Source organism: Amblyomma maculatum, chromosome 1 (genome assembly GCF_055883805.1).
Source record: "Amblyomma maculatum isolate TAMU_Amacu chromosome 1, ASM5588380v1, whole genome shotgun sequence".
Lineage (NCBI taxonomy): Eukaryota > Metazoa > Arthropoda > Arachnida > Ixodida > Ixodidae > Amblyomma > Amblyomma maculatum.
In genome coordinates this window covers 180,855,819-180,880,811 of record NC_139344.1, presented here as the reverse complement: position 1 = coordinate 180,880,811, position 24,993 = coordinate 180,855,819, and the positions used below count along the sequence as shown (strand labels likewise).

Here is a 24,993-nt window from a genome sequence, read left to right as displayed (position 1 = left end):
TACAAGAAGGTCTCCGTGATCACTACACGGGCGTAACAATAATCCCCTAAAATAAACATAGGTTAATTAATGTATTTAGTTATTAGGCGAACTATAAGAGAAACATTCTGCCCCTTACCTGGTGTGCGCCGTAGCTTCCATAGCCCCGAGGCTTAAGTAAACCTAATTCTTTTTTTTTTTTTTTTTTTTTTTTTTGCGTTCTAGAAGGTCTACGGGGTTTAACGTCTCAAAGCGACTCTGACTGTGAGACAGACCAAAAAAAAAAAATAAATAAAACACTATATGCCTGCATCCGAAGCAGCCATCACAAATGAGCGCGAAAGAGCATATAAACCGTAGCGAAACAAGAGACCAGACGCAACGTAAGCAGCGGTGGCAGATGCACTTAACAGAATCACTGCGCCCGAGATTCACCGGCTGCACACGGTGCTATCTCGGCAGCAGCAGACTCAGCAGCTCCGGCTGGTTCCGCTAATGCGGCCAATCGGGACACGAACGACAATGGAAGCCATGGGCCACACGAGGCCGTAAATCAGCGCCAATGATGGCGCGCTAATTATCCCGCCGACGACAGGGAACCACGTTAGGGGAGAAAGGCCATCCTCGCAACAACAACAACAAAGAAACAACGAGAGCCGTCGGCCTTGTCTCCTCCATACCGGCAACAACGTCCCCCGCAGGCGATTTACTTGGCAACACTTTTTCCCGCCGCAATGTCTCACCGCGCTTGACCACTAAAACCTGGGTTGGATACCGAGCGGTACTGTGCCAAGTCAGTGCATGCCTGCAGGTTGTTGAAATTGTCCGGAGCCCTCAAAGCTTGAGCCGCGCCTTTTTCTACCACGATGAGACAGGCAGCGATGGTCGTTACCATGTCAGCACCCGCGAGCGTGCGCAGATTTATGTTATTCGTGACGCCCCTGGAACACCGCAGCGGAACTATTTTGCGTTCGCCTCGAAGCGACCCGCCACGGCGGCTGAGCTGCTTTGGCAAAGTCGCGGGATCGAATCCCGGCGATGCGAAACGACTCGCAGTCTGGTGCTAAACAATCTGAAGCCCATCAATAGAGCGTTCCATAAGACGTTGGCTGGATATTCAAGCTGAACAAAGCTCAAGGCACCCGAAAGCCCCTTTCCAAATGCACCGTTCAGGAGCAGAATGAAGCAGGCCTCGTATGGCATATGAGGCTCTCAACTAGGTCGCCGTCAGTCCTTCCTCCACTGCCGCCAATCTGCAAGTCCAAAGAACGCGGAAATGACGGGCTCGCGAACGAACGAATGAAAGCAGCCGTCGTGAAGTACCGTCGGAGGTACGATTAGCATTCCACTTGGAGAGAACACCTGACTGGCAGGCACTATTCGACAGAGCGCAGTGATTGGCGGCACTAAGGCCGCAAAATGATGCGTTGCGTTATCAACTGCAGGGGGTGACAGCCGCGCTCGGATTTCGCTCGCACGCTTGCGAATGTCCAAACCTGGACACCCACTTGGACGGCTACGCGCCCGCCAACTTCAGCCAAGGCTGAAGAAAAATAAAAGTAGGCGACCGAGACCTGCTGCAAACCGTTGACAGTCGCCTTGTGCGCATCGGCACATGACTGGTTCATTGCAATATCTAGCAGGGATTCTTATGGCGGAGAGCACCTTCCGAAACTACCATATTTTAAAGCCAGGTTCCGTCTATATCTTTTTTATTTATTTATTCTATATTCCAGTTGCAGACAAAGCCCGCGAAATACAGAAGCACGTGACAAGCGCATTCGCGCGTCACGGTCGCACTGCTCTCAGTCGTGGTCGGGGTGAACAAAATGATGGCTCAACGGCCCCGCTGCTATATGCCGATATGCAGTCTTTCAATGCTATCTAGAGGTAAAGCTGGAGGACGGCGGGAAGGTTTCGAATTTGGCTTGGCTATTGCCGGGTATAAAGTGTGGAGTCCGCGGTAGCAATAAGCAAGGGTGGGACGATCAAAACAGGCTCTGGAGCACCTCTCGGAGCAACAGAAAATATGCGCTTTAGGAGCACATAGTAACATGTGCGTTCTGGAGCAGCTATGGCAGAAATGTATAATCATTTCGTAGCAGCAATATCAGCATTTTGGAGCAACATAGTTGGTTGCCTGGTAAAAACTTTATTGGCGCCACTCACGTGGCTAGCTCCAAAATGTACGGGCAGGGTGTACCAACAAGGTTGGGCCTGATGGTTGTGACATAACCATCGTAGTAGCGCAACATACGACATGAACGTAGAACGAGAGGACAGGCACAGAGCGCGGTGTGCGACTGTCCTCTCGTTCTATCCATGTCGTACATGTCGCGCGTGTGTTGTGCTACAACGACAACACGGCTGCACCAGGTGGCGATGCCAACCACGCGAAAAATATATATATATACGCATACCAGTATTGAATTACGCAAGCCTGAAAAATGGCTCCCGGTTGCCGGCCGGATCGCATTCGTTCCACAGGGTCCGTGCTAAGGAAATAGGCGTCCTTCGATACATTCCAAAGGTGACCAACAAAGTAACCTTGTTGTCGGAAGATCCCCCTTCTAGGCGCACCCTATCGAGCACACTACGAATTCGCAGCTTCCTCTGGAAGTGCGTTACACGTACAGCCAGCTGCGATTTCTTCGTTCCGTCGCAACTTGGTTGCTTGATGTTCGTTATAGCGAACGCACATTCGAAGCAGCCAGCATGGCATAGCACGCCCTTCGATATACGAGTGCTCTAATTACGACACCTGTCATAATATCGCTCTTGTTGTCTTTTTCTGCGTTTACAGTCATATGTTGCATTGTATTGTACTGTATTGTATTGTATTGATTTTAATGGCGCATAAGCAGCTAAGGATATATGATGCGCCAAGCACAAGGTTGGAGTCTACAGTCATATGTGATCCCTGGAATGCTCATCTGAAAATTCATGTTTCAATGTTCCGATCCGCAACCCGTGTAATTCTAGTACCAAATTTTGTAAATGTCTGTAAAAAAAAAAAAAAAAAGATACCGTTGTGGTCCGTTGCAAACTTGACTAGTTGGTTTTCTTCAGGCGATAAAAGGGTTAGTGCTCGCTCAATCACGTGCAAGACACAGCTAGGAGCGCTCAGAAAGGTCAAACAGCCGTAAGGGAAGGATAATACGGAAGATATCAGTACGAGGCCAGTCACGCTCAGGGAGGCACACCGAACTGCATAACGGCATCCTGCAGTTTTTCAGGCGAAATTATGACGGAGTTCTTAAAATGCAACACGATAAGCATTTGAAGTATAAAAGTCCACAGGCAAAAACTACCCTGCTGAGATGACGGACCTTGTACGTCACGGATGTGTTTGCTGAAGAGGAATTGTAGCGAACTGAAACATTTACATCAAATACAGGTTGGGGTTCCGGGGAGGATTTTGAAGAAGCACGTAGTACATACACCGCAGCGCAAAAATTTCTCGACAATCAAAAATTGACAGAAATATTCACTTACGAACCCGTTAATTGCAGCAGTGTGCCCTCATCTTTTATTTGGCGTTGCATGCAAATAGTAACCCCCTTTCTCACTGAATAAAGTCAGGGCAGCGTTTGATCGTTGCACTCCGATATTTGTTATTGGCCTCGATGCTCATCAGAGAGCGACAATTAAAAAGTCAACTTACACCACAAAACGTGGATACCACAGATTCAGGTAAAAAAAGCTTCCGTGAATATTACCTGCGTTAAGCAACTGCCTTTCAGAGAAAGCGATCAGGCCTGGCTATCCACCACGAGGCTAACGGAAGCAAGCTCGCAACTGTCAACCGCGCCTCGTGAGGAAGGACGCGCTTCAGACGTCCGCTCGCAGAGTGGCAATCCGTGCACACTTGCGCTATCACCTTGCTCTGTCGACATACATGGCAGCAGTAAAGGGCTGTTACTAACCACAATGCTCACAGGGGCGAAAGAAATGCTCCATCGATAGTCCCGACTCGCGTCGCAGCGGCCTGGCCAGGGGGCCGGAAGCGAATCTCCCAGTTGCGAAAGAACAGCTCCACGCGACGGCGAAAAATGAAAAGCGCTCGAAACGAACGCCGGCCAAACAACAAACAGGGACTTCTTCCTGATAAACGACATGCGGGACAGAGACAAAAAGGCCAGCGAAATAGACAAAGCCTCAAGGCGCGCTCTGGAAATTTCATCGGGACGAACCCAGCAGCCAGCCGGAAGGTCACACGAAAGCGACGCACCGCACGCTACGAGAGTTCACCGAGATGCAGCCACGCGAGGAAGGTCGGAAAGACGACACACCGCCTATGCGTAACAGCACCACCTCGGTTGAGCGTGTGTCAGCAGCGTGATGGCGTATCTCCATGCTGACGCGATTACATGGGCTCGCACGCACTTACCGGAGGCCCGTCGAGGCCAAACTGCCTCGAGAAGGTGCGCACGCGAGCTCATGCATACCCCATTCTTGCGACGGTGGTAAGCGTCAAGTGGAGCACCTTTTCATGCTCAAGGTATGGATATTGTTACAAAAGCGCTTTGCTTCCCCAGAATCGCTTACAGAGTAAATATAATCCGCGTTTACAAGATTGTGACGGTAGCGTATCGCATTTTCTAGCGTACCTCGTTGAGAACGAGAGCTGCCGTTCACAGGCGCCAGATTAACCCATGCAGGGCGGTTGTCAATCCTGCACCCTGCGGAGAAGCATCTTGTGCGCAGTTCGCTTTATATGCCGGCAAACTTATTAGTCGGCTCAGTCTGGCTCACTCACCCTCACATTCAGATCATGATCGGTCAGTGCGGACTCGTTTCAGATCATTATCTAACTCTCACATCATGACATGAGTCGTCACTCACTAGTCCGGGCTCAGATCATGATCTGTGTTTTTGTGACGACGGTGTGCGTGCCTTTTTTTCCTCATTTATTGGCACCGGATGGGGGGATGGCTTGGTTTTGTTGATGGGCTTTAACGTCCCAAATCGACTCAGGCTATGAGAGACGCCGTAGTGGAGGGCTCCGGAAATTTAGACCGCCTGGTTTCCTGCCCCGACATCGCATAGCACAGGAGCGCCTTGCTTTTCGCCTCCATCGAAAAGCGGCCGCCGCGGCCGGGATTCGACCCCGTATCCTTCGGCACAGAAGTCAAGTGCCCTAACCGCTGCACCACCACGGCGGGGAGCATTACAATTAAGTACAATTAGTCAATCGTAATTAAAAACTATACTACAGCATCAAGTGGTATATTGATGGACAGCTTATATTGAGTGATTGCACTAAGCTAATTACAGGTCTTACTCACTGTTAATTAATAAAGTGATTAAAATTGAGCTTTCGGCTACGTCGTCGTATATCGTTGAAAAGGCTTCGATGAGTACGATGAGAACGCTTCCCGGTGACAGAAAGAGTGAAGAGTCTGTAAAAAGTTATTAATGCGAGCACTCCCCGGCGTATTTTGCGCCCTTTTCACACAGTGAACGATGCCACTGATACACGGCTCAAGGTGCATAGATGCCTAATCAAGCCTTCTAATGGGATCCTGAAACGGTAGTTGCGGTGCTACTACATCTGCAATGGCATATATGTAACAATATTTTAAAGCAAGAAACCCGCAGAAGTGGTCCACAGAAGCTCGGCGTGGAGACTATAACTTACAAATAATTTTAAAAAATGCTCCTGGCAACCGCTCGCAACTGATTGGGCGACACATCACTGCACGCAAACCTCCCCGATGACGTCACCGAGCTTGCTGGATGCGCCAGTCATTGGACGCCCACCCAAGTGACGCGGGCCGGACAAAATGTGGTGGGCGCCTTCGGTACTTGTTCTCTTCATTTTCTTCTTGCGCGACGACACGCGCTGACTGAGTTGAAAGGGGGGGAGCACCATTTTTGATCGCCCATATCTTCAGGGCTAAAACATTTTAACGCAATAGCGTTAAAGGCCCCACCTACCAGAAAAGCCGGCGTATATAATCGGCGTCTTTGTCTAGTTTTAGTAAATAGCTTTTCGTGGAGCCTTTGTGTCCGCCAGACTTGTTCTACCAGGCAATCCTTCGAAATGCTCCCTCCCCACTGTTAAGCAATGCTGCTGCGTGGCCTTTTACAGCCAGCACTAAGACATGACCCACCGCCATCCGCTCAAATTTACGTTATAGTAATAAGGAAGTGGTGCTACTTCGCAGATATGTCTCGTTTCCGCAGTAGACTACTGGTTCCAAGCGCGTTGACTATAGTGGTCGGCGAAGCCTGAAAGCCCGACAGGTCAGTTGCATGAGGCTGAAATCTGCAGCCGAAGTTTAAAATTGTCATGCTACGGAGTTTGTTTTTTATTCGCCAGTTAGTGGTGCTCAGGCCACACCAATTATTCCAATTCCGATTATTCCAAAATGAAGGCCCTCCGTATTCTATATAGATAAATAGCTTCAGGCCACTGTAAGTGCGCCTGTTACCTGTACACGTCGAAAAGTAAACCATGTGGCAAAGAAAAACACCAGCGAAGGCTGTAAAACTTATTTTAATATCTATTATTTGCCCTTCGCGAAAAAGCTGTTTTTGAACAGAAAGCAGCAACAAACACTAGGGGAAACGACCAAAAAACTGCGCATCAAATAATGCCCTCGTGTCAAGAGCAATGAGAAATGCTATGCAAAAAAAAAAAAAAAAAAAAAAAAAAAACTAACCCATGAATGCCCTATTGTATACGAATTAAAATTGTTATGGCTGAGAAGCCCAGTGTTTCGCCTAGGACAAAGGCTCTTCTCGTTACATATAACACCTCCGCTTGAGAAATGCCTCGTGTGTTTCCGCGCTTTTATGCAGGGGTCTGTATACCTTTTTTCGTTCGGTTAAAGATGCTCTTCTACCCTCATTATACTCACAGCCGCCATTTCTCTGTATCCTACAAGAGTTAAAATTTTATCGAGACAGTTCTGCTTTTAGTGACGCCTTTGTGGCGCTTTGGCGCTATCGTTGGCTACTTTTGACACCTAGGCTGCAAGTTGGCTTTTTCTGTCTATTTTTGAGGGTGCTTTTTGAGTTTTGGACCAGGCAATCCTGCCGGCAACGCTGAGGTACGAAGCATACGTCCCAAGCAGTAGGCAATACAACACTGAACGCGCTGTTTTGAATAGTGCCACGAGCAGCAGTGGTGATGGGATGCCTGTAATGTATACCCAAAACCAGACTAAAGCAAAGACATTCCAAAAGCAGTTAATTAACCAGGATGAGAGGTTCTTGACAGGAGAAACAACGTTAGGGCGCAAGAGTCAGGCGAGAGTGTTAATGTTTATAAAGCGGGAGTCGACATCGAGGTCACGACCACGGGGTGCCGAAGAGGCTGCATTGATCGAGATCCATTCTCCGACTCGGCGGGATTTCTCAGTCGCTCCAGCGCGGCTATGCTTTCGATCTGGGCCGACCGATGGAGAATGCAACCATGGTCCGTCCCCAAGGATGGTAATAAAGAAAACCGCGCGAAATGCGCCTTCCGGATCCCCGATGCTCGATTCAAATTTGCTGTCCCCATCGCACACACAACGTAACGGCTGACACCTCGCAACTGCCTTTGGATACCACTATAGCTCACCAAGGCTCAGGCCACTTTCTAGACCGGTTTACTAAGAGGTTTGCTTCTTGAAAATAACATCATATTGTTAATCTATTTCCACAGATTGAATATTCCAAGATATGCAACCGGTTGTCACAAGAAAAAGCATTGACTGTACTTTGTACGCAGTTTTCACATGTTCCGTAAAGGAAGCAAACAAGCAGTCATCACCCATCGTGAGCAACTCGTCTGCGAGCATGACAAAGTTGCTCCATGCAGCACAAAGCAGAGTCAGTGAGTGGGCGCACCACCTCACGTAGGAGAGGGTGCGCCCACGGTCAGCTGACGTGAAAGCCGCACCTCTCACCGATCCGCAGCAGGCGGCATGGAGCGGCGACGAGGTCCGCCCGGGATGCAATACCACCGAGGCTCGTCACACAGTCATCTGGAAAGAAGGCAGGAGCCGACGTCAAGCGAAGGGCGGCCAATACTCGATCACGGCGCCACGAATCGTCCCATTACCAAGCGTCCTCTGCGGACTTAATTATGGCGTCAATTAGACGACATCCACAGGGCAGAAGCGGCGAGGGAACCTCGGCGAAAAGATGCTGCCCCTTCTCCCAAGCAACAAGACAGGCCTTTCGGAAAGGCTTCCTCCGGACCAGCAGCCTTGCCAGAGGGGAAATAAAAAAAAAAAAAAAAAAAAGAAAGAAAAAAAAAACGCCATTTAAAGGGACGACAAAGTGATTAACGATTATGACCTTACGGTGCAGGCTCGAGTGTGTGGGCTAATATCTGCTTGCTTCTCTCGTGCTCCAGAAGTCTTCGCAGAAAACTCAGGGCGACTCATTTGGCACTCGCGTAACTGTGCGCGTCAGTCAGCTCACAGCGAGATCCAGTGGCAAAGGCAGCGACCAGTGAAGTATAACATGGCCCGTCGAGCACAGCAGACGATCCTAACGCGAATTTAAGCGCTCTTCGGGGCGGCCTTACACTCGAATCATGCCGAGATCCAGTACTTCACTTTATATATATATATATATATATATATATATATATATATATATATATATATATATATATATATATATATATATATATATATATATATATATATATATATATTTTTTTTTTTTTTTTTAAAGACGTACGACCGCCAAAAGACGTATGAATCTCCGAGGTGCCTAGTTTCTCGTTAATACGGTAATACCGTTTGTATAGGCATTTCGTCAGGGCAGATTTCAATTATCTGCAGTCAATCGCCGAAGTGATCACACTAGTTGCACAAGAACAAATGTTTGCGCTTGATTTGTGCGCCGCAGTCACACTGTTCATGGCTAACATGAACCTGCCAGTCGCCTATATCAACTTATCACACGAACGACAGCCTGCTCTGGTCAAAAAGAGCAGAGATGCCTCTCCCTTCGCTGTGAGTTATAAACCATACGTAAACAGACTCGGTGTATACCTCATAAAGGGACATTGAAGACCGCTCTGTCACAATCTTTGTTAGCAAAATCCGATAGTACGCGATTTCGTGTATTACTGTCGCTTGTGCAGCAGCAAAAGGCGCATTTATTGCTCTGTTTTTTTGTTTTTTTTTCCGGCGCCGTGATTGAAATGCAGTTTTCCCGTATTACGTTGTAGGGGAAAATGACGCGAACCGTGATGTAAATGCGGACTACGTGACTGCTGGCATGCGGCGAGTGGTTTGCTCTAACAGCAGCCGAAATTAAAGCTACCGCTGTCCGCAGCCGTCACTTCGTTTGCACCAGCTACAGGCCTCCGTTCCCGAGCTCAATAAATAAGTTCTCGCGAAGGAAGCCGGCCTGCACATCAGCGACCTCATCCACACACAGTGCGAGATGCTTCTTAGAGCTGAGGCAGGAAGTCCGTGCGCCCACGAGGCGGCAAGTCAAGCTTTGGTTGTGGTCGCTGACATCGGCGAGCCACTGTCACGACTGACGAGTGAAGATTGCTACGTATGAGCGTTTTAAATAGTGGCAAAGAGTGAACCCCCATCGTGACAAAAAGAAAACAAAAATAGGGAACGCAGAGCCTGTTTTGGATCATTTCTTAGGTTTCCTTCGCAGATGTATTTCTTAATATCAACCAACTGAGCTGCCCTTCGTTCGACGTTTCCTTGGGTGTTTACACCATAGGTAGTTTACTCTAAAGTTAGCGTCGCTACTCCGCACGGCGCATGAGAAGCTAAACTAGGCTTTACGGCGCAAACTGGTGAGGCTACTGATGAGACGATGACCGAACGGCGAAATGGAATATTCTGAAATACCCGCGCAAAATCAGATGCTTGCTATAGATGCTGGACATCGGTGACACCGCCTACCGGCAAGCCAAAGGCCCAGGACGCTTAGGGGGTAATCCGTTCGACGGCAATTGCGAGGCTTGACAAAAATATATGTGAAAAAGCGTATTTACGCCAAATAAATAATAATACAGGTCATTTCAACTCTCGGCGTGGCGCAGTGGCTAACGCACTCCGGTAAAGCTCCGAAAGGCTCTGGTTCAAATCTTAGCCGGTGCTCTCCTCTGGTTTTTGTTTTGGTTTTCTATTGTAAAGCTTCGAACTCTTTTTCCCAGCCTTCTTTTTCTCTCCCGGCAGCCATGGTCGGCGAGTAATACACAGTCAGAATGTATAGATAGCTGCACCCATCCTCGTGCAGGTTTATCCTTCACACTAAACCTATACACCCAATCCTGTATAAATTTGACACGTCTTTTTTTTTTTTTTTTTTTTTTTTTTCTATTGTAAAGCGCCTACCGAGGCATAAACTTGGTCGGAGGAGGCCGCTGCGCCGCGCTTGTAGACCGAGGCAAGGCGCACAGCTGCAACGCGCCAAAGTGTAACGAAACGGAACTGGCCGCCAAGCGCACGTTTTCTTCAAACATTTCTTACCACATCCTCCGATATATTAAGATTGCAGCTATTCTATATGCACAAAAGCGCAAGACCACCCTGGCAAAGAGAGAAGTTCGGCCGAAAGGAAGAGTGCGGCCACGGGTGTCGAAAGGGGTAAACAAAGTGGTCCATGCAAAGAACTGCCTGTCATGCAAGCCCATTGATCGTCTGTCAGTACAGAAAGCAGCGTTCGCAGGAACGTCGGTCCCCCAATTGAATCGCACCCACAGCATCAAGAAATATATGCGAGCCGCCGCCAACTATGAAAGTAAAGTAAGGCACTGTGTGACGGCACGTCAGTGCTGCTGCGACCGCCAACGGCGGCAACCGTGTCATCGGGCAACAAGCACGGTCGATGGCACCGATCGCCACCAATGCCTTGGAGCCAGCAAGGCTGTCTTTTCTCGCACCCAATACTCGCCCCGGGCCAGAGAACAGATGGTCACAATCCGTTATACGCGTACGTAGTGGAGTCGTCGTTGCTGTTTGCTGTATCACACACAAGACAGCCGCACTCGAGGGGAAGGGAGAGATTCAGAGCTCAGGTGAAACTAATTCCAATGGACTGCCAATACTAGGGAGGAATATAGAGTTTTGTGCCAGATGGCGCTGCTATACGCGCACATTTCAAGCGAGTTTACTTCGGACAAGCAAAAAAAACGGCATCGCACGTAATCAGACTATCGCATAAGGCAGCGCGTAGTTGCCGCCGCCTCCGTTAGAGCTGACCGAACGGAAGTCCTTGGAGTGTTAGCTGCACACCCCATGGTACCACCTGCCTTAATTTTTACTCCGTCAAAACAGAGCAAAACGCTCGAGGACACTAGCCCCAAATGAGCACTGCCATCAGACCGAGGACTTTATTGTGCCAAGTCCCGACCATACAGCAGAACCCCGCAGTTGCGTTTCCGGTTGCTGCGTTTTCCCGGCTGCTACGTTAATGCGGGAAAGTCCGGGCATGGCACCAAGAGTGTTCATGCATTACAGAAACCCCGGTGTTACGTCGTAACTTGTAGACATCCCCTCATGAAAATCCGGCCCGAATTACAGGTATTGACGGCCATGCTTATTTTTCAAACGGCATGGCTCGGCCTCTATAGAGTTTATAAAAAGATTACCCACATGCTAGGGCGGGGCGTTTCATGCTGCGTTATGTTGAGGGCGTTTGGCCAGATCATCAGCAGCAGACGGATATGCCTTTATTTTTTCCTTGGGGGAGAGGGGAGGGTAGGTTGCTTCGACGTTTCGTGCTGTCGACGTTGTCGTCGTGCGCTTCGTCGCAACGCTTCCTTTCGCGGATGGCTCGAACGGGATCGTGTGTGGCGCGCCAGCGAACACGATTACGTTGACGATGCCGCATACGACCTCCGCGGTTGCGACCATCCCGCAGTGTGCACAACAGTTCTGACGGAGAGGACAGTGAGCTCCTAGCTGCCGGAGTAAACCTTTACACCGGTTCTAGCCGACCTGCTCAGAAGGCGTATGTTCGCGAGAGCCGCGCAGCACTGCAATTTCCGGAGAAACGCGTTGTGCCTGCCGGCGCGAAAAAAATGCGGCAGACAACGCTCCACGAATTTTTAAACGCTGTTTGCACTATTGTCGTTTAGTCATATTTTTCGGCTCTTTTTCGGTCCCGCGAAAAACGTATCAGCGGAGGTCTACTGTACTCTGAAATGGAGCCACACTGCTCACAGGCTGGCACGAAGGGACGCTGGCGATCGCCCTCATGCGCTGTGAAGCCCGCTTGCTTGCCTTCACACGCTACACAGGAGCCGATATTTCAATAGCAAGTTTTCCGGCACAATCACGATCAACGGAAAAAATATGCAATTACGCTTTGCCCCCGGTGGTTGAGCGCTCGATTGCTGTACCCAAGGATACGAGATCGAATACCAGCCGCGGCAGCCCCTTTTTGATGGAGGCAAGGCGCCCGTGCGAAACCCAGGTGGTCGAAATTTCCGGAGCCTTCCTTTGCACGGCGCTGAGTCGCTTTGGGACGTTAAACCCCACAAACCAAAAATTAAACCAGACTGGCTCACGAACCACAAAATGTCAGCTATCGACAAGTGACAACAAATGACTCATCAGGTGCACACTCCGTTCTGTGCGAACAGGTAAACGTGGGCGGAAATGTACACCAGGCTAGCAGAGTCGCGAATAAAAAAAAAAAACATTACCCAGCGCGGAACTTTGTTATCTACCGCTCCGGGAACATTTCACATGAAGGAAAGAAGCCAACAGTCGGCGAGGCCAAGGAAAGCATTGGGGATTGTATATTCGGAGGTCGTGGGTTCGGTTCCCACCATCAGCACGTTGTTTTTCCTTCTACTTTGTGCTTAATTATATTTCCCCTAAACAGTTTACATTACTAATTTATGTGATTACCAAAGTAAAAATTAAAAAAAAAAAAAAAGACAAAGTACAATCCCCAATGCTTTCCTTGGCCTCGCCGACTGTTGGCTTCTTTCATTCGTGTATTATAACGAACGCCCTCATTTCCCCTTCACATTATATATATATATATATATATATATATATATATATATATATATATACTGCTAGCGACTGCACAGCGAAGCATACATGGAAAATCTAGCGCCATCATCATACTTAGCAAGCCCTGGCGTGATTCACTCCCCACTCCAGCAAAGAACAAAGTTTGCAGGCGTAAGGGCAGTCTGAAAATACAAATATAGGGCGTTCGTTTAGATATAATCAAGATGGCTGGTTTGACAGAAACACCTCAAGATGTGAGCAGCATTCACTGATTTTTCAGCACGGATGAAAAAAAAAAAACATGCATCTACACTAATCACATAAAAAATAGCACATTAATTATCAGGTATTTCAAAGTGCAAAAAGTGCGCATATGACACCCCACGTTCCTGTCGCTACATCGAAATCCAACCAGATACGGTACACTATACTCAATACCACATTTAAATATGACCTTTTTTCGTTCTACAGAAATGTCTTCCCCCTGCAGGTACCATTTACTCAAACAATTAAGGCAACCACACGACCAGTAAGCAGCTGGCGCATCTTTCTCCTCCGACACAACGCGCCATCGGGGAAAGCGCTCACGAGAGAAAAGCGGATCAAAGAGCAGCACTGTCATGGGAGCTTTTTTACTTATTTATTGCGCGAATTCTCTTTCAAGTCCGCCGGTGAGAAAAGAAAAGAAAAAAAAAAAAAAAAAGCCCTAACGTAGACGTACCTTCGTGCTAACACTAAAGCCAGGTGCTGTACAAGACCACATTTTCATTTTGTCTCTGAAGTCAATATTTCAAAAGCTAGCTAATTAGTTACTGATTAACCTTGGAGAAGGACAACTTCCTGCAGGCTATATAAGCCACATAGCTCCGCACGAGCTTCAGTGGGCTAGGACGCTCAGTCTTTTATAAAAGCTTGGTTCATTTAACTGGGACACTGGGTGTAAGGCAGTATACGAAATTCTCAAATCGCAACTAGTTCGTCAAACATTAAACCAAGCGAGAAAGAAACTCAGACTGCTATTCTTTTCTTCTTTTGCCGTGACCTGAAAACAGGACATTAGTCTGACGCTGTAACGGGACCCTCAATGATAGGCAAGTTCCGGCTATAATAGACAAAACTATACCAGGCAATTATACTCGGACGCCGAAATGTAAATGAGAGCCGAACTTTGTGGCTTACAAATCGGCGTGTCACCAGTGGGATATAGGGGCTAAAATATATGGAGTCGTAAAAATACATTATCCTCATATGAAAACACACATTTGGAGCGCTTAAACGAAGCCGAAAATGATAGCGTTATATACCGTAAAAAAAAAATAATAAAAAAAAAAATAAAACCGCAGTGCTGCACTTTCCGCCTCACAATTAGGCGCAAGAAAGATCCCAAGCGTACGTTATTGATTGTTGCAAACGGATACGTGACACGTCGAGCGCACATTTCGTCCGTGAAACCACCGCTCCTTTTTATACACAATTATTATTCGCGATAAGTTTGGCTGTTACATCATCACACGACGTTTTAGTAATAAAATGCCGCCGCCGTAAGCCTATATTTTACAGCACACTGACATGTCAGCAGGTGCCCTCAGTCAGACGGCAAATACGTCTTGAATGGCGCAATAACGACAGCGAGCACAGAGTCCACAAATTTCGTAATTTAGTAGTGCAAATTGGACTAACAACGTTCTTTCTTACTCAGAAGTGACAGGCGTGCACACGCACTGCCTAACATTATGCACCGGCTAAAGAGAGCCTGCTGAGATTCCCATTTCCCAAATAGGAATAAAGCTGTCAATGATTTTACGGACGTTGCCTTTCAAAATGAGCCATCTGACTTGGGCCATGCGGTCGCATAACCTTCCCAAAGCATGTTAAAATGTCTCGTCAAACTTCTACCCGTCAAGTTTCAGACAAGCGCCACTAGACAGCCAAAACGCTAACGTATCGAAACTTGGTAAAAAGGACGCGGCATATAACAGACAACTCATCTTACCTTTCGCTCTGAACTGAGACGAGTCCACTTTCAAAAGAGCCGGCTGTTTTGAAAGTACGCGGTATCCACGTTCCCATGAGCAGGTCTCTTTATATAGGCCCTCCCATTTACGCAGTCATACGGATCTTTAACGTACGACTCGCATTTCGACAGCTAACAATCGATACCACATTTCCAAAGCGTGCTTCTGTCACGATGAAAAGCTATACAACGTGAAAACGAGCTTCAATTACAGCCGCCAAAAGCGAAAAACAATTATTCGGAAACACCTTCGGAAAGCGGGTCCGCGAGCTGCAATGCGGGACACAGTGTGCGCGTGCAGATACAAAGGCGGCCTATTCACACGGCCATCGCATTTGGCGCCAATACTTTATTTGCATTTGGACGACGCAGAAATACGCTATTCTGATTATTGCCTGGAGCTGTAATACAAAATAGCATCTCTCTCTGCGTGCGTTTATGTATGTATGTATGTATGTATGTATGTATGTATGTATGTATGTATGTATGTATGTATGTATGTATGTATGTATGTATGTATGTATGTATGTATGTATGTATGTATGTATGTATGTATGTATGTATGTATGTATGTATGTATGTATGTATGTATGTATGTATGTATGTATGTATGTATGTATGTATGTATGTATGTATGTATGTATGTATGTGTATGTACGTGTGTGTGTACGCATGTACGCGTGTACGCGTGCGTGCGTGCGTGTGTGTGTGTGTGTGTGTGTGTGTGTGTGTGTGTGTGTGTGTGTGTGTGTGTGTGTGTGTGTGTGTGTGTGTGTGTGTGTGTGTGTGTGTGTGTGTGTGTGTGTGTGTGTGTGTGTGTGTGTGTGTGTGTGTGTGTGTGTGTGTGTGTGTGTGTGTGTGTGTGTGTGCGTGCGTGTGTGCGCGTGTGTGTGCGCGTGTGTGTGCGCGTGTGTGTGTGCGCGTGTGTGTGTGTTCCTCCCATATCGCAGGAGTAGAGGGCCCCGGATTGATTCCGACTATCTGGCGTTAATGCGCGCTGACACGGCCGCACTTGGCGCCCCGTCGAAACGCGGCCTCCGTGCCCAAGCACCCACCGCAGAGCTGCACCGCATCTGCCATGATGCACGACTGCTCTGCCGTCAACAGCAGCACGAAACTCCTCTCGCGCTATCACTAACATCGGCATTCGCCTCCGACGCTTTTATTTTATTTTATTTTATTGTCTTCTTTTTTCTTTTTTTTTTGGGGGGGGGGGGGGGGGGCGCTCGTGGACAACGGGGGTCGTTTCACGCACAGTTACTTCTGCGATAAAAGCCGGCTCCGCCGCGTAGTTGTCGCGATGCCAATCGCAACTCGGGTCAGCGTCCGCCCGACGACCAATGCAGAGCGCGAGTTACGCAAGCTAGAAGCACAAGGTAAACACCCGCCATATTTGAGATTTTGTTCTTACCTCTCTCGCGGGTCTTGACGCTCTTTTCGATGTGCCAGCATCAAGCAAGTACCGTCGGCAAGGTTTCAAATGTTGGCGAATTTCACTCCTGAAGGACCAGAAACGATGACTGTTAGCGCGACAAACAGCCACAAAGTGGGCGGCGTCCACTTCAGTCGCAAGGCGACAGCGAAATAACGCCGGGCTCCGACATGCACGAACGTCGGCGCTATATAGCCTCCCTTGTGTGGTCGATGAGACACCCTATGGTCGCAGTATCTTCTTCAGGAACGGGAGGGGGGGGGGGGGGGGGCATGTTTTGTTGGTGTTGTTTACAGGGATTTCTCGTTTATGATTGTTCGCCGAAGACTGCGTTAAGGACACGAAACTGACCAGCATGCAATTCTCTTACTGGCTCATCTAACGAGCAACGTTGCCTGGTATACTAAACGGAAAGTGGCAATAAATTTAATCCACCTGCCTTTCCATGTACACACACGCAAAAAAAAAAAAAAAAAAAAAAAAGGGGGGGGGGGGGGGGATTTCTTTTGAGTCTTTAAACACGGCTATACTACTCCGCGGCGTATCCCTAGCGTAAGTATATACAAGCCGCGGTATCAGGCGTTCGGTACACCTGCATTTTGAAATTTCAAAACCATTTCTGCTGTTGAATCATTCCACATATAAAAATGTGCCCTGAAACCAAAAACTAGAATGTTGGTTAATAATAGACAACCCAGTCGGGAAAAACTACATAAATTTTTCTGTTGTTACGACGGAATTTGTGTTGTTTTTGACAGGCAACCTGTTGTGACAACACATAGAGACAACAGACAACTAGTACAGAACAAATTACAGAACTGCAGAAAAGTACTACACGCCTGCATAAAAATTTGTCGTTTACGAAAGAACCACAGAATATTTTGTCGCATTTTGACACGGCTCTGTAGTTTTCTTTTTCGACTGGGAACTATAAGTATTTTAGTATCTACTACCGCAGAAAATGTTTGCCACACGATCAACCTGCACAAACCGCATTGTCGTGTCTGGGCGCTTATTAAAACATCTGTACAGATATAAACAAACGACTCGCGGCACACGTGAAGGCCACGGTAGCGATGACCACACTGAACGCGGCAACGCTTCCGGCAGGCTAGGGGCGAGGACTGCATTCGTAGGCTTTTCCAGTTAACATGCGGGGTGTCATGATGCACGCGGCGGCAGCTTCGTTTTTAAGTTTCGCAGTCATGCCCCTGAGAGGCAACATCGCACGCTACATCTAGGCTCTGGAGCGCTGTCACCTCGCTCGAGATAAAAGCTTCATGCCACTGAATTGTACTGTGCCTTTCCTATTTCTACTTGGACCACCTTACCATGAAGCTGACGGCTGCATATGAATACAATAAGAATATGAATCAATACAGTTGTAATAGAGACGAAAAGCCACATGTAGAAGACATGGAACGGGAGCAGTGGACAACACGAAGCGATCCCCTACCTTTGTGCCGTATCTGCGGTTTTTCGTCCTTAAAAATTTTCCGAGAAATTAAATTTTTTTTTTCATGCAATTCCTTACGCTCCGGAGCTGCTTTACTGCTTACTTCGAGTTCTCTAGACAGTTGAATTCACTTGAGTGAGAACGTATTTACATATACTGTTACCGTGCGCAATATCGAGATGACGCGCTGGTGTGGTGTTGTGAAGACGACGCTCAGGCTAAGCTGGGTTCGTTCTGGTGGTGTGTGCTTCGAACAGTTAACTGGCGTTTACCGCTGCGTACGTTTCCCTTAGCAATATATATATATATATATATATATATATATATATATATATATATATATATATATATATATGAAAAATACCAAGATCTTTTTTTTTTTTTTCGGTATTCTAGTTCACCGTATTTCGGTGATTAAAGGGAGCTTAAAATCATTTTGATCGCCATCTTCTAATGCAACGAATCTGTAAAAATGGCCTTTGAGAGCACTATTCAAGTCTAATTTACAAGCTCTCTGCGGACTCTATAATTTACAAATGATGTTTAAACCCGACGGAGGTGGCACCTCACCACGCGATTTTAGCCTACCTTTCCCTCTGACATAGAGCAGGGATGGGTGAGCCTTCACACTGGGCGCGCCGAAAGATGTGGCTTATCGGGTTTAACGTCCGACAGCGACTCGGGTTATAATGAGGGAAGTCGTAGTGGAGACATCGCACAGCACATGGGCACAGGGCACCCTCTATCTCCATGGCATGGGAGTCTCTCCGGGCCTGCTCCTTCGGATGTGGGTCGCTGTAGTAGCAAACCCCTTCATTCATTTATATTTCCCCTAAGGGTGCGGAACTCGCCACTTGTCCTTCGGGACCAATTAAGTTTAAGCCCGTTGTGTCGCAAGACGGTACGGGCATATGGCACTGTTATTAAGGTCCACTGCAACGCCTGTGTAACGTAATAGTGTCAATGGTTTCAATGAGAGAGAAGGTAGAGGGTTCCAGTTCCAAGTATGGTCAAAGGTTCTAGTCCTAAGTAAGGTCTGAGCTTTTAACCTAGAGCAACGTCTCAGAAAAGGTCGTGGGTCCCTGGCTTGCGTAACTGTGACAGCATCTGTGCCGTTGTTGAGCCAGCGACGGGACAACGGCATCCATAACAGACACCTGTGTGCCAGGGCACCCTTTACCTCATCTGGCGCGCCATTCGCTCTGAAGACAACACTAAGGGACCTCCATATGGAGCAGGTTTGTCCTCAATCGTATTAAAATTGGGACGCAACCGTTCTTCGTGCAGCATTCCGATACCATTTTGTTGCCTAATTGGCATGCATCCGCAAGCCTAGTTAATCGATAGAGATTCGAACCGACTTACTTGCCTCCAATTGTTTGCCTTGTATAACCACCTCAGTACACCACGCGTCCAAGCGCAGCACGCCTTTTCGAATCTGATGTCGCTGCGCGCGAGCGCCAGATTCTCCGTTGAGCGCCTTTTCTATCCTCGGTAAAAAGTTTCATGGTACTTTTAATGTTAAAATAATAATTTGAAGTCATTAGGTGAGAAACCACAATATATCTTATTGACACGAAAAAAACTGTATATATTACAGAACCTGATTTTTTTTCTCTCTCTCTCTCTCTTGGAGTAAGTTTTTCTACCATCTGCGAACTAAGCGGGCGACCAAGACGCAAGAAAAAATTGCACCACGCATTACGGCACGCCCCATTACATTACACGCACCATGATTTTCCTCGAATAAATGTCGGTCATTTGAAGCGAAAGAAACAGACGAAGAACGCAGAAACACCGAAAAGTGTTTCCGTACTGATTCGAGTAGACTGTTCGAACCCAACGGTGGCCTTTCAGATCGCGAAGTCCGCACAAAAAGAAAAATAATAACTAAACACGAACCGTATAAAGGCAAAAGAAATTACCGCTCAGCAGCCGTCACACAATTAAAGTCACGAGTGGGGTAACAGAGTGCAGGGGTTCTGTGTAACGTTCTGAACGATCACTGACACTGATGTTTGAATGACAAATACCAGCACAGACACCGATGCCGGGCTGTAGGCACACAAACGCTCGACGTCTGCTTGTCGTCGAACACAACGCCATAATGTGAGCGTGCAACCTCTGAGCAGTCACTGCACCCATTGGCGAAGAGAAGCTGCGTCTTGAACGCAACTGCACTTAAAACTACAAAAGAGTCAAAAAACGAGACAGCTAAACGATGGCCTCGTGCCGACACTCACTGGCAAAACGTGCAAACGGCTTGTTTCCGCTTGTTAGGCAACCATGCAGCACGGTCACGCGTTACATAATCTACGACAGCCGTGCCCGCCATACATACGGTTTCGAGGTCCGCCCGCCGCAGACTGGTGGATCGCGCAAGCGGAGAAAGCGCAGTCCACCTCGCATACCGCTTGCCGACCTCACACGGCTCCCCTATTCCAGAAGCTGCTGAGAATGAAATCGCGAGGAGTGAGAAAAAGGGGCGGGAGTTACCGAGTAGCACTCTTCGCCGTTGGTGTGGACTGAATCCCCAGACCCGTGTCGAAACGCCACGTGGACACGCAGCGTTACAGCAAGCAGTTCCCAGGACTCACTCTGCCGACGCAAGCTACGCCGCATGCGAGCGCGAAGGTCAGATCCGCCAAACTTCCGCACAGGAATTGGACAACATTTGCGCTCAATTTTATCCTTTGACGCTTCGTAGCGGTTATCTTAAAACGCAGCCAATTCCATTTTTGCCACCGCCCTAGAGGCCACACACGAGAGCTGAAGCGCAAGACGGGCGAGACGCGCAGGCATCCGTGCCATGCAAATAACGGTGCATCCGAAATAGCCATTCAGCTCGCGTGAGCGGCGGAAAACGAATGACGCAAGGTGGCAAAAGCGGAAAAAGGGGCAGACGCCGATCGGCGATAGGCCGCAAAGCGCCGCCGGGTCAAAGAGGCGGAAGCGTTCCTTCCGCGCAGCCGCCTGGAAATGCGAACCGCTTCAGGAAACGACCCAAGGCAGTCTGAAAATATTAGACTAATTAACCAAAGGGATGACCACGAAAAAAGCTCCCGCAGCGAATTAACTGAAGGTCAGTGCGAAGGTATAGGTTGAAAGACGCACGCCGAATAAGCTCTGCATTTGGCAAAAAGCACGCGGCCAGTCAGCGCGCACTGCGACAATACTGGTGGAAACCGCGCAACACATTTCCTCGCCAGTCTCCTTTGTTCTCAAACGATTGCTTCGATGGAGTGAAAACACGGCCCGAGAAGTTGGTTTCCTCTCCTAGAGAATCTTGGCGTACACCGCGGCGACAAAGGAGATGCAGCGGCCGACCCAACCAGCGTTGCGAAGTAGAACACCGAGGTAAGGCCATTTTTCAGGTATACAGTCCTGCAGCTTCGGCGCCCAGCGCACACTGCGATTTGCAAAGGACGGAGAGGCGGCGGCGCGGCTATACTTGGACCAGTTTTCATTACTCTTGGAGGGAAAAGGACGGGCGTAAGGCGCCAAGGAAAAAAGTAAGAACAGGGAAATGGGGCTCGAGCGCCGCATCCTAATGGTAGTTCACCACGGCAAAAGAAATACTGCGACCTATGCGCGGATTCGCAACGGCCAGGTATAAACCATCTTTTTTTTTTCTTTTTTTTTTTCCAAGAAATACTAATCAACTGGCGGGAAGAATGCTCTCAGCGCAGCCCCCGCTTCAAGGCCGAAAATTCCGCGGTCACGCCGCGAAAAAGAGCGCTGCTTTCTTGAGCGCGCACGATACACGCTCGAGGAAGGACGGCGCACCCGCGGAGTATGGTGGCCAGCAGTGCAGGCCACAGCTCACCAGTGAAGTCGGAGGCTCGTGAATAAAATAGTTTCGGGGCGCCTTCCTGAATTCTGTCCACCGCTCTAAGGGATTGCAGGTTGCTAGCGATAAAAGGTTCCAACCTGACTTTCGAAACACAATCATCGCTTAGCGCGGCCCTCGAGTCCAAAGCGAACAAGGCGAACATTCAAAATCCCTATTTCACAACCGAGCTGAAGTTAGCTTTAGCTGCGATAAAAACGAAACACAAGTTGACCAAAATGCTTCGCTAATGCACAGCCACCCGAAATATCTGACCACCCTTCGATCTTGGTGTGCAGCTGCTGCAGTTACATAGTTTTAAGTGATGAATGTCTATCCAGACCCTTCGAACGCGTTAACAATACGAGAGGGCAACCGACTTTGTTTCGATCGGCGAAACCATGATGACACGCAGCCGCGACGGCGCGTCCCTGAGGCCGGCAGCCGCGAACACCGTCACAATGAGAAGCGCGCGACACCGAGCCTGGTAAAACGGTGCACAAAACTGAACATTTTAGATTTTTAGGGCTTAACGTCCCAAAGGCTGCGAGGGACGCCGTAGTGGAGGGCTCAGAAAATTTCGAACACATGGGGTTCCTTAACGTGCACTGACGTCAGCGCATTCCTCCTCCGTCTCAAGGCGGCCGCCCTGATCGAGCCCGGGTCTACCGGTTCAGCAGACGAACGTCGAGTCACCGTGGAAGAGCGAAATTAAAAGAAATGATCGGCAGCTGTACGAAGAAGTCGTACCATATTCAACACAAAGAAAAAAATTACTGGAGCACTTAATGGACTTGCGCGCGATTAATGCGAAAGCGACGAAGGCCCAATGCATTAAACTGTAGCTGATTAATAACTGTAACTAGTGTTAATTCGTAACATATATGTTTTGAGCTCAGCTCGGTTGTTACCACCAAGAATACAAGCACCGTTAGAAGCCTTCGAGCGACGGCGTGCGCATTCCTATGTTTGCCTGACGTGAATTCCAAACGCGGCAACGGTATACCCGGGTGGTACAATTCTTCCGCAGAACAACACACGCGCTTGCGGAACCAGTTTTCGTGACAACCTCCCAACGAGCATTACTTGACGCCGCCACATTTACCCTGTTATTTGGAAAACAGTCGCCTCTGCAGGAGTGGAATGATGCCAGGTCGGCGACGTTCGTTCCCCTCAGGCTGCGAGGAAAGCTTTCCACCGCTGACTAAAGTGGTTGTCACAAATTAAACTAATCACCGAAGGAAGAGAAATATAAGCGCATAACTAACGAGTATTAAGCATATACGCAAACCATTTCCGCCGATTGCACCAGAGAGTTCCTGGCGCCATCGGCCTGCGATGTCGCTCCACCGTCCGGAAAAGTGGCATAACGGCTACAGGCACAACCCCGGATCAATTTAATGCGCGGGAGATGCTGCGCTGATTCTCGGCAACCGAACGATGCTGCAGCAAAATTACCGGCTTTATACAAGGCGCTGTGAGGATTAACTCCGGAACTGAGAGCGCGGAAGTGCGTACGCAGTGACGGTATTCGCCCACTGTCCCCAATTTTGCCCAATTAGGTATGCAGTAAGAGCGACCTTTTGTCACCCGACAAGTCCACTGTGCAATAGCTACACATTCGCCTCTCTGTTTTAGGACATGCCTGCATCACTGTTAAGGTGAGTCAAATGCTTTTGATATTGACACCGTCCATTCGCGCATTTTGCAGGTAACGGAGAGTCGGCTGATACGTCTTTTTTTTTTTCCCCGACATCCCCTTTCTTATGGATTATGGTGAGCGTTCTGCGAAGATATCAGCATACGCTCGAGGCCGTGAACAGTATGAAGGGTGGCCAATTTCTTCCAGTACCGCTCTAATCGCCCGATCCTCACCAGCCGTTTTTTTTCTTCCATGTAAGGCCTGTGGTCTCTCTCGGAAGGGATGTCCTCCCTGGCTTAGTCATTAGCATCCCAGTTGTTTTTGCCACTGTAGAATAATTGGGCTACTTTAGCTGCCTTATTCACTATGCCCTCCTTTCTCTAAGGGCATACAATGATCAATTTCGCCTTGGCCGCTTTTAGACCGTCTTCCTTATTGAGAGCCTTCGTTTGGGCGAAAATGCGACCAATAAGTAAACTCTAGGCACTTTAAGTACGTCGCGTGACACCAGAGAAAATAGCCTCCTTGATCAGGGCAAGAAAACGACTGCGTAGTGTCTGCAGGCCATCTTGCCACAAATTCCCGAAGTACAGACAGTAAACAGCCAAAAACCGGCCCGCAGCGGAGAGCTCTTCCGACCCGCCTTTTTTTTTTTTTTTTTTTCCCTCCGGACGGCGACGATGAAAAGCTACGTATCAGAAACTCGTTTGCGCCAGGCGGGATGGCCCAACTTGGCGCCAGGACCGCAGGCGATCCAATCGATGAGCCACATCGTCCGCGCTCCGGGGTTCCTTTTGTGTGTCCGCGGTCAAAGACAGCCGAAAAATAACCTCCCACGGAGCGCTACTCTGCATGCGCAAAAGGCCGTCTTTTCCAGATCAAGAGGCGACGTCCAGAGGAACGTAAAATCCGAACGGAAGACCGCCGCTGGTCTGGGAAGCGCATGTCCCCGTTTCACAAGTGCGCGGCGCCTTGCCCGAGTGACGGGCACACTTCAGGAGCCGCGACAAACCGGCTGGTACGGCCGCTGGGTTTCGACAGGACTACCTGAACCATATATACTAAGAACGGTGGTGAACTGCGCGCCTCACTTCTTCGTGGAGCAGCCATAATTATACCAAGGTGCCACAATACTGAATTCGGCCACAATAATGCAGTGACTGAGAACGACGGCTCCTAACCTGTCTGCCGTGCGCCTGCCTCGGCAAAGTCAATTTCTGCGCTTTTAACACTCCTTCGTCGCTTAGCACGGAAGCAAAAAGAAAGAAAGAAAAAACGTGTCAAAAGAGGCACCTTCGATCCCAAGGCCTCACAGCAGACTGCACATCCAACGAGGCGATGGCTGCAAGGTTGACATAAGTTTATCTTGTTATGCTTGAAACAATTAACTATACATTATTTCATGTGGCACGGCTATGTGGATGCGCCGTATATAGTGCTACGGCAGCGCTGCGTTCACAGGAGTCGGCATGGTATTTTAAACATCCGCTCCGGGCAAGCACAAAGCACGCAAACTGCAAATGGTATAGTGGCCGAGCATCCAGCTCAAGGGAAGTCCGAGAGCCGCGCGCGAGGCGTCATGCCTGCTGCGTGCACCGCGCGACACTCCGTGCTCCAAATGTACTGCAATTCGCGTCTGGCAGCTGTCGGTGGCTGGCGTCGTTTAGCAGCCGATTCTCGATTCTTATCGA

The 24,993-nt window shown here is 48.6% G+C and overlaps 1 protein-coding gene across 7 annotated transcripts in view; it reads right to left on the bottom strand.

The window, feature by feature from the left end:
* The window catches only part of MYPT-75D (Myosin phosphatase targeting subunit 75D), a 218,730-nt gene that overhangs the window by 180,984 nt on the left and 12,753 nt on the right, over positions 1-24,993 (bottom strand). For 2 of the 7 annotated variants that reach the window (XM_084589718.1, XM_084589716.1), the window contains exon 2: positions 7,874-7,958. The exons of 2 other annotated variants lie outside the window; for them this stretch is intronic. The gene's annotated coding sequence lies outside the window, so the exon portion shown is untranslated. Of the gene's footprint in view, positions 1-7,873; positions 7,959-16,354; positions 16,443-24,993 lie in introns of all 7 variants that reach the window. 3 more of the 7 variants (XM_084589721.1, XM_084589717.1, XM_084589719.1) reach the window with 3 other exon arrangements.